Source organism: Camelina sativa, chromosome 14 (genome assembly GCF_030686135.1).
Source record: "Camelina sativa cultivar CO46 ecotype springtype chromosome 14, ASM3068613v1".
NCBI lineage: Eukaryota > Viridiplantae > Streptophyta > Magnoliopsida > Brassicales > Brassicaceae > Camelina > Camelina sativa.
This window is the reverse complement of record NC_141893.1, coordinates 25,591,435-25,602,233: the sequence shown is the minus strand read 5'-3', so window position 1 is coordinate 25,602,233 and position 10,799 is coordinate 25,591,435. Positions and strand designations below refer to the sequence as shown.

Below are 10,799 nucleotides of genomic sequence, written 5' to 3'. Positions count from 1 at the left end.
TGCGGTTCTGGAGTTGGAGAAGAATTTGGCCAGAAACGCCTTCTTGCATGCTTCCCAAGTTGTGATGGACTCCTTGGAGAGTGATTTCTCCCAGATGTGTGCTTTGTCTCCCAAAGAGAATGGGAAAAGCCTAAGTTTGAAACCATCCTCACTAACTCCATTTATCTTGGTGAGGCTACAGAGACTATCAAATTCATCCAGATGATCCAATGGGTCCTCCATTGGTAATCCATGAAACTTGTTGCTTTGTATCATCTGAATGAGACTACTCCTGATCTCAAAATTGTTGTTTTGGACAGCAGGTGGCACAATGTCATTCCTTCAAGTGTGAGTAGATGGAGCATCCCCTGGTCCTATATAGGTCCTTACTTGAGGAGCTGGTGGACCATTTTGATCATTAATTGGTTCCTCAATTGTGGGTGGTTGCAGGTGTGGAACTTGTTGTTGACGAAGTAACCTTAGTCTGTCGATGTTGTTGATGAATGGACTCAAGTTGCGGCTACCTTTGGATCGTGTTTGCATGCACAAGTAGGTGACCGAGGGTGTACACGAGGGTCAACTCGATCCAGGTGATCGAGTGACGGGTCGGGTGGAACCTGAAATGCAAAACGAACAAAAACAAAAACAAACAAGTCAGATTTCGAACCAATGTAGATAAGAGAACTTGATCTAGCAAATGCTGAAATCCTAAACGTAGCAAAATTAAATTCAACCAAATGGCAATGATGACCTAAGCACTCGATGCAAGCATTCGAGTACAGGATCGGGTGGGGTGATCGAGTAAGCAAAGAAGGTATGAACAACTCGAGGGGTTACTCGAAGCAGGTGATCATGTACCTGTTCGGGTAAGGGATCGAGTGATGAATAAAAATGCAAGCAATTAAAAATACGAAAGCTTCTAAGGATGGGGTAATCGAATTCTAAATGTTCCTGACCAATACGGATGTCTTACATGCCTCAAGCAAATATTCCCTAGACAATGAATCTCTAATATCTTGTTAAAACACTCTCGTGATAGAAACAATCAACCTTGATCACTCCCCTACCCAACTCTCGTTGGAGAAATATGACCAAGCAGGCAATAAGAACCGATTCATTATTGTCAGTAAACCCCTTACTCATCTAATCTCTTAGGCTAAGTGAGTAAACCTCTAGCATTGGTTGATTCAAGCATTTCATCTACACCTCTTTGTGGTAAAACGCCCTAGATCTAATCTCACCCTCTCGGTTTGTTGACAGCATTAAGAACACCAATCTAGAAGGGAATCTATTAAACATATACAATCAAACTAAGACATCCTAACCAATCAAGAACACGAAATCATCTATCCCATCCCTAGAAACTTTACTACACTACTCGGAATTCATTGCAAGAGAAACAAAAGCATATACGAATGAAAATTGCATTGTAATAAACGATAGAGTAGAGAATAAAGAGTACAAAGTAGAGATCTAAAGAAATGACAAAAAGATATAAAATAAATCCTAACAAAAAGTGAAAAGTGTTTTGAGTCGCTCAGTTCTCTCACAGAAGCTCTCGCTCTCTGGTTTAAGGGTCTGCGGCTTGCTCGTTTGCAAGGAAGAAGAGGAGGGGTTTATATATGGAAACCCCTTTGACCTAGCTTCCCAGTCCTGCCCGAGGGTCTACTCGATGGGATGCACGAAGATGAAGTCGGGTTAATCCTCGGGTAGATCTTCGGGTTGTTCTTCCTGCTCTCGGATCCTCCTCGATCGTGTTGGGGTTCAGACTTTTCTTCCAGCTCGATGGCTCCTTCGGGTACATGCTCGGATTTGTCCTTGTTTCTCCCCATTTTAGGCTCTAAAGCACCTGTTTTAATCCAAAGTATGTAAATGCAAGAATGCAACACCCTAAATGGCCTAAAAGTGAATTCCTACAGTTAATGACCTAAAAATGCTAAGGTAAGGGTATAAACAATGCAAAATATGGATAAAAAAGGATGCTAAAAACATGCAAATTAGAGAGTTATCAATGACGTAACCGGTTGCTGCAGAAGGGTGTTGACCGACACCAGAAGGTGTCGATCAACGCTGGTCATCTGGTGTCAACCTACACCATGCTCGACATTCCCAAATCCCTAACAATGTCGACCGACACCTCCACATGGTTTCGACCGACACTCGTCAAGTTTTCGAGTCGTCCTCGCGTTGGTGTCGACCGACACCGATGCCGAGCATCGATTTCCTTCTAACAGAACCTCCGGAGTTTTACCCTCTTTTACACAATTACAATAAGTTAAATTAGTTTCTAATTTTTTTTTAAGGTTTGGGTTCTCTATTTTACATTTAAGATATAGGTTTTAGGGGTTAGAGTTTAGTATTTGGAGTTTAGGGCTTAGAATTTAGTTGTTTTATACATAGAAAATATGTATTTTTGAAAATGGACAACATAAAAGGGTATTTTTTTAAAGTGACATAGGAAAAATGGTATTTTTGAAAATCCCCCAAAATGTTTTCGGAATAATTTAAGTTGTAAGCTCAAATTTTTTTTTTTTTTAATTATTGTGAGTAGACTACAAAAAGACCCATCAAAATGTTCAATTTGTAAAAGATAATCGCAAGTATATTTCAAAACTTATGGATTGCTTATTGAATATTGTTGATGGTTTTAGTTTCCCTTTTTTCGGAATATTAGTTTTAGTGATCAAGAATTTTTTTCTTTTCAACCAAAATATATGAAAAAAAACAAAATTAAATAATCTGGTCATTTTCTCATGTTGAAGACAATTTTTATACCAAAATTAGAGTTAAGGGAAAATACTATGAAAAATAAAATCAAATTTTTTGTGAAGATATATAATTTATCAGTATTATCATTATTATTTTATAGTTTGTCAAAAAAAATCATTATTATTTTTTATATAATTTCAAATAATAATTTTATAATCATTTATTAAAAATAACAAAGATCATGATTTTTAAATAAGACTGTGACACAAAATAAGACTGACATCAGAATCATCTCAACATGTATTTACATAGTAAATTAATATACTATGAGGTGTTCAATAAAAAAATTAATATACTATGATTTTAGTTTACCATGGGTTTTCACATAATTCTCCAAATATAATATTAAAAGAAGTAATGAAAATATAATACAAAAACTTATCAAAAACACTTTAATGTAAGATACTAAGATTTAATTCAAAATGAACAGTTTCTTTACGGGGTTTTCAAAAATACTTCTTTTACTATGTCATTTTTAAAAAATAGCCTTTCATGTTGTCCATTTTCAAATATACCTCTTTTTATGTATAAAACAACTAAATTCTAAGTCCTAAACTCTAAATATTAAACCCTAACTCCTCAAAACTTTATCCTAGATGTAAGATAGAGAACCTAAACCTAAAAAAAAAAATCTAAAAATTAATTAAACATACTGTAATTATGTAAAAGAGTAAAAATGAAAATATTCAAAAAAGGCGTATTTTGAAAGGGGTATCTCAAAAAGAGTATTTCTAACCAATTCTTTTTATTTATAAACTTTGCCATTTTAACTTTTATTTATCTAAAATACATATATTTTATTAAAAGAAAAAAAATATATCTCTGAAATATATGCTTTCATTCTCATCTTTCTACACTTTTTTCTTTAATTCCTCTTTCAAATCTATATTTTCCTTCTACACAATACCGTGTAACAGTTGTATACCAAGTTTTGTCGTATGAAACAAAACCTTATATACACTTTTCTATCGCTTTGCACACAAAAATATATATTTTTCTACCGTTTGCCCAAAAAATACACTTTTCTACCAATCGGGGAAAAGAAATCACTGAACTTTTCCAAATCTATCTGCTGTTCAACATTTTTGTCCGAACAAAACATTATTTGGGGAGCCAATAACAAAAAAATATAGTTAATATTTGAAAAAAAGATAGTCAGCCACACGAACTATATCACAATACATGACCACAAATGCCAACTTTAAAAATGTTTATTCAACTACACGAAGTATATGTATTACATGGCCACATATACCAACTATATTATGACATTTGCTCAACATCACAACCATCTTATTCCAGTACACCGTTCAACAGAATCTGGTGTTGACCAATAAAAATATGCAACATTTTTTTTGTTTTTGTATTAGAAACCACAATAAAAAAATAATTGAATTATTTAGGAATTATTTATGTTGTTTTATAATTAAAACCATATATGGATCCAAAATAAAGATATATTGTATATATATATTCCACTCATTTAGTCTTATAATAGTTACCTTTATTCAATTTCAAAACTAGACTAAAATTGAAATAAAAATCATTCATAAGATATTACAACTTAAATTCAAACCAGATAATCTTGTTGTAATAAATCAAATAAGAAAACTACTTATTTTAACATTATTAATTTAAAAACATCAACTTCTTACTTAATTTATCTAAATATAAATTAATATTATTTAATATTCTCAACACAAAAAATATTTCTACAACAAAATACTTAGAACCAAACCCAATACATATCAAAATCATTAGAATTATTATATAATCATGGTAAAATAAAAGTTTTAATATCTGAAAAAAATATTAATGATTTTTATTTCACTTTTATTGAGTTTTACAATAGAAAAATATATTGTATATATGCTAATTCATCCAGTCTTATAACAGTTAGTTTTTTTCTTTTGCAATTAAAAACATCAAATTATTATTTGATTTCTTTAAATACAATGTTTTTTGTTATTTAAAAAAAATCAATATATTTGATTGTAAACAACAAAAACACACAATATTTATTTTTAATATATAGTTAATCCAAAAATTTGATTTGGCAAAACAATATATTTGACTGTTAAAAAATTAATTTATATATATATATATATATGTATTCAAAATAATTATTAATAATTTTTATTTAACTATTATTTTAGCTTCAAAATTAAAATTACTAATTATAAGAATAAAAACGTTAAAGATGTAAAAAATATATTTAGTTATATAATACAGAATATGTTTTAATTTTTAAAAAATTATATAAACTATTTGACATAGCAATTTATGTTTTTGGTTTTTAATAGTATACATAAAAAAATTGAAATATCTTTTTTGGTCAATATTGGTCAATGCCGGAACCAATTAACCATTGTACCGGAATTGTATGTTTATGGTATTAATCACATGACGTTATATAGTTCATGCATGTGATTGAGAGTACAATATTATAGTTGGTATGTGTGATCATACGTTCTCGCATACTTCGTGTAATTAGCAATTTTTTTTGGATTTAATTCTGGTGTGCTCCTATCTCAAAAATATTTTTCTCGTTTCCCCTCCTATAATAACTTATTTATTTTCTATTTTATTTTAATAAAAAAAATTGGTGGAAGACCATAAAACTTGTAGAAATTTCTTTAATTACTGACCCAACCAGTTTAATTCGGGTTATCCACTTGTTATCCACCTGTTACCCATTAAATCGGATCTAAACTTTATCTTTTAATTTTCTTTCTCTCGATTCTTTCTTTCTTCTCCGGTGAACCAAAAAAAATTGAACAATCTCTCCTTTCTTCTCTGGTCAAAATCCCATATGTTTTCTCACAATCTTAATCAAATCCAATGAGTTTCAACCCGGAGATGGACTTGTTAAAGAAGTGGAGAAAGTCCAACAAGAATTTGATTTAAAGGAGAAGAGGATTTGTTTTGCAGATGGGCAGCTTCATCATGATAAAAAAAACTAAAAAAGTGATAAGAGATATGCTAAGACTTCTCATGCCAAAAAAAATTTGATGAAAAATAATCTGTCTTTCAAGATTGAATAATAACTAGCTTTTGCTCAATCATCTGTTGTAGCTCTCATGTCTATTTCTTACAATATAACTATCCAGAAGCTAAAATTTTAATCATTGGAAAACATTGAGAGGTGACTTACCGGTGGGAGATTAATCTGGCAACAAGGGAGATAAACGCTGAGGCTAAATGCCCGTTCTGTGGGCAAGAAAAATCCACTCTTCATCTCTTCTTCACTTGCGACTTCGCAACCCAAATTTGGACTATAGCTCCTTTCAAGAACCCACAAAATCTAAATCAGCATGAATCCTTCAGATCCCTATTTGAAAAGACCAGCTTGTTAATCTGCCTTCCCCCTTGTGGGCTTGGAGACAACGGAGGATGGCAGGAAACTCACTGGATCCGGTGCAAACCTCTTAATCGCTTCAGACTCCAAGCAAGCCATCGAAGCCATCACAAATTAGCTTTTCGTTTATCTCTAGGAAGTTTAATCATGAAGCCGATGTATTGGCAAAAGAAGCTCTTAAACGCTATGTACCAAACCCGGTTTAGTCTCTTTAATCGAATTCGACTTTTGATTAAAATATATATATATATATAACTTGTAATTAAAAAACGCTCAAATCCTCATACTCGAACACTTAAACATCTCAAACCGAAAACCTGCAACTACTCAAAGTGTCAATCAACATCCATCTTCATTATCCACAATGGTCGTGTTCTTTTCTCTGTTGCTAGCTCACTTTTAATAAAAATGACTTGAACAAAGTCTAAGACCAAAAACATGAATTGGTCAATCTTTTCATCAATTTTCTTCTCCACTTGGATTTCACCGCACTGCACCTGTGACATATGAATCCAAAAACATGAATATCTTCTCTATGTCTACAACTCTGAACACTCAACCATCACATTAAACAAAACAGGGAATGAGAGAACAAGCATATATGAAAAACTAAAGAAGCAAACAAGCTAACCTAAGTCAAGCCAGAAACAAAATGTTGCCTCTCTTCTAGACTACTAGTCACTGTTATTAACAAACCTATTCAACTATACAACTACTTACATCCAGACTCAACAGAAATATACAGAGTTGGATACAACTTTGGTTTCACTAGATGCAAAACAACAACCAAATCTTGATTGAAACAGAGTCTAAAAATGAAAACATACAACATTTGTTTGTGTAGCATAACTAAAAACCATAGAGGAGAGAAAGAAAATGAAAACTTACGTTTGTAATCTCAAAAAGCTCCAAATCAATATCTTTAGGGTGGATAAGAAGACCAAGCTCACGATAAAAGACAATGGTGTATAGAATGCCTGCAGCAACAAATTCCACCTTCTCATATTTAAAGTTTCACAAACCAAATCAGACAATAAGAATTGCTCGCATCTTCAAATTTTTACTCAAGCTTAGAAAGAAACCACAGACTTATGCATAATGTTCTCCAAACTCCCAATTCGACCCAATTTCTACAGGTTTTGAATCACAGAGAAAACCATAATGTCAGATCCAAATCAATCAACCAAATCGACGCAAAATATTACGAGATCGAACAACCACCAAAAAAATCCAGATATAGAAACATGGACTCGATGACTACAAGGATTGGGCTTAATTGAAAAAAAAAAAAAAAAAAAAAAAAAAGAGGACGAAAGATTTACCAGTTCCTTGAATTTCTCTAAGATTCAAGACATAACCAAACTCGAATACAAGACAGAACCTTCCAATTTGTCTAAGATTTTTCTTCTGGTTGATACTCCTCTATCTATGTTCTTCGTTTCGATATCAGAGATAACGAGAGAGAAAGAGAAGGAAAAGAAACCAAAAAACTTAATGCGCAAAACATTTTTTTCCAGCAGAAATATGTATTTAAATAGAATTATTAATTCTGTAAATTTAATTTTGTATAATATCAGTTTTTAATTGATGTAAATTTTAAATCGTTTTTAAAATTGATTTTATCCACACAAAAAAAACGATCAATTATCTAAATGATATAAAAATATATTTTATATCAATTTTAAAAAAGTGATACAAACTAATTGAAACTGAATCAATTATAAATAACTGATGTAAAATTAGATAATTATAACATCAAATGATCTAATTGATGATAATCATTTTTATTTGCTTCACTTGAAATTAAGTAATTTAAATTTACTTCATTTTATTTTGTGATACAAAATAAATGATACAACACACATGATTTTTTGTAGTGTCTGATCTATTTCTCCATTTTCTTCTCTCTTTCAAAGGTAATTCTCTAAAATCTCATCTGAAATTAGGGTTTGTAAACTATGATTTAAATTCAAAATTAGAGTCAAAATCTCTAAAAATTCTATGATTCTTTTGTTAATCCCACCTATATCAATACCACCCAAAACGAGAAACAGTATAAATTGTCAGAAAAGGAGAAAGACCAATCCTCCATAATGAAATTTTGGTTGGTTTTTGTGTAGGAGCGGAACAGAGACCTTTGTGTTTTGGTACAAATAAGTTTTCTTGTACAACAATGGATACACTTTGGGTACAATACAACTAGTCATCAAGAGGTGGTTGGTGAAGAAGATGAAGCAGCAACTAGAGAAGAGGCTGATAAAGCTTCAGCAAATGCAGTAGCAGAAAATTATGAGGTGGCTAGTGAAAAAGATGAAACAGAAACAGGGGAAGAAACTGATGAGATGGAAACTGAAAATATAAGCGGTGGATGAACGTTGGTGAAGCTGAAGACTTGTACTAAGAAAATAAAGAACATGATACATTCAAAATACCTTAAGAGTTTGTATACAAAGGAAAAGAGGGGGAAAGAAGAAAGGTGAACCTACAAAGTAAATCATAGTTGTGTGTGCAACTCATGATATATTACTGTTGGTATTTTTTTGTAATGGATTAATGTTGGTATTTTTTTTGGTTGACGTTAGTTTAGATGTTTGGATGCTATTTAGATGTTTTTGGTAATGAGATTTTTAGGTACAACTGAGATATTTTAGATACAACTGGAATATTTTAGGTACAACTAAGACCATTTAATAAAAATGAGTTACCGAAATTTATTTAAAACGTGTCTTAAAAGTGAATTTTGAATGGATTAAAAAAATTGTGTAAAAAATGAATTAAAATGAAATTAATAAATTAAATATAGATGAAAATGAATCTCATTTAACTCATTTACCGCATGTTTTAAATGGTAAGTGAAAAAAATAACGAAATGAATCTCATTTAACACATGTTTTGAAAAATAATAATATTTTGCCAAATTTTTCATGTAATTGTACTTCAAACCTATAGTTGTACAAGCATGAACATAGTTGTACATTACTACTTTTATCTTATTACAAGTAGTACCTTATAATAAATTAAATTTTTATAGTTGTACTTTTCATATTAGGTAATTATAATACATTTTATACAATTTCAGAAGATAATATGTCTAAAATAACTTATTTACATGTTTTGACATAATTACTTGGATGAAAATAGCAAAGTGACCATCAAAGTATTAGGAATATTTGCTCTATGTAGGACCATCAAAGTGACCATAAAATTTACATGGTCAAAGTGACCATAATATTTGCTCTATAGTGGTTTTGTGTATGTTTGTATTCACTAACATATAAATAGATGGATTTAGTTGAATTTTAAATTGTAGTACTTATAAAGTTCATAGTTGTACCGTAGTTGTACCATGAGTATGAAAATTGTCGAGTTTTAAATTAAACGTAGGTGTACCCTATAGTTGTACATGTTACAGTTAGTTGTACCGTAACTGCAGAAATCAATCTTGCAACCAAAAACAGAACAATCGAGTCTTAATTAATACAAAATAAAAGATATTACAAACATCACTTACATAGAAACTAATCATGGAAAATTGTTATGATATCATAACAAATCCAAGTTTTTGCATTTGAAATCAACTCCTCCGCATTACTTGCACCATATTCACCAATTTTACAAATTCCTGCAACTTTACCAACTTCACAAGCTTCACCAACTCGATTTTGTTCACACCCTTGATTTTGTTCGTCATCTTTATCCAGCTCCATATGCACTACATTAAATTCAGTTTGATTCCATTCTAGATAACACAAAATATCATCATCATCAAAGATATATATTTAATCAGCCAATGCAGAATAAGTAACATGCTCAATAAGTGCTTTCATCAAAAGAGCGTGACGAACATCTTCTCTTAAAATCTATAGTATCAGTTCTTGCTTTTTGAGTTGTCCCAGTTGTACCAGTTAATATATGTTGTACCTATATATATGCAGAAACGAGAAAACCTAATTTCTATCTAGTTCGATTCAACCACTAGCTACATAAATTAGAAACGTAATTTGACTCTAATAGACTTAAACAAAACAGAATTAACAAGATTTACCCAATAAGCATAAAAGGATCAAGCTTCAATGGAGCTTCAATGGTGGAAGTTTTATCTTTTGTGGGTCGAATGATTTTAAATTGGAGAAATAGATAAGTTGTGATTGGTTAGTTTTTTGTTTTTGTTTTTTCATATATTCATCCAATTATCTCTAGTTTATTTAAATAATACAAAAATAAAAAGGGTAAAATTGAAAATTAAAATTATTGTGAAAGTATAGAAGTATGTAAAATTAAAGTAAATAATATAAAAAATAATTTTTGAGATAAGGTACACTAAAATTAAATTTATTTTTTATTTAATATTTGACCATTCCAAAAAAAACTTTTTTCTTTATTCCCTTTTTCAAATTTATATTTTCCAAATTTTGTCATATGAAACAAAACTTTATACACTTTTCTACCGTTTTCCCAAAAAAAAAGAAAAAAAAAATTGTGATGGAGAAACCAAAGCAGGAAAATGACAAAACCAAAATAAAGAAAAATTCACAAAAGCCAAAGCTATCTTAGAGAATCCGAGCTGGCAAATCCCTCTTCACTATCATGTGGATGATAGTACTGCCACGTATACAATTACTTATCCACGTGTCATCTATCCGAAGGCATTCTGAGATCGCGGGCAAAATCCAAACTCTTATCATCAAAAAAA

The 10,799-nt window shown here is 30.9% G+C and overlaps 1 long non-coding RNA gene across 3 annotated transcripts; it reads right to left on the bottom strand.

Moving 5' to 3' along the window:
- Nucleotides 1–5,508: 5,508 nt before the first annotated feature.
- On the bottom strand, nt 5,509–7,606 carry LOC147928604 (uncharacterized). 3 transcript variants are annotated; one of them, XR_015579209.1, is made up of 4 exons: nt 7,429–7,583; nt 7,196–7,236; nt 6,995–7,083; nt 6,377–6,603 (listed from the first exon to the last, which is right to left on the bottom strand). It is a non-coding gene; the product is annotated as an uncharacterized LOC147928604 (long non-coding RNA). The 3 variants fall into 3 exon arrangements; XR_015579210.1 differs by lacking the exon at nt 7,196–7,236 and having other exon boundaries at nt 5,509–6,603; nt 7,429–7,606; XR_015579208.1 differs by having other exon boundaries at nt 6,995–7,236.
- Nucleotides 7,607–10,799: the final 3,193 nt, after the last annotated feature.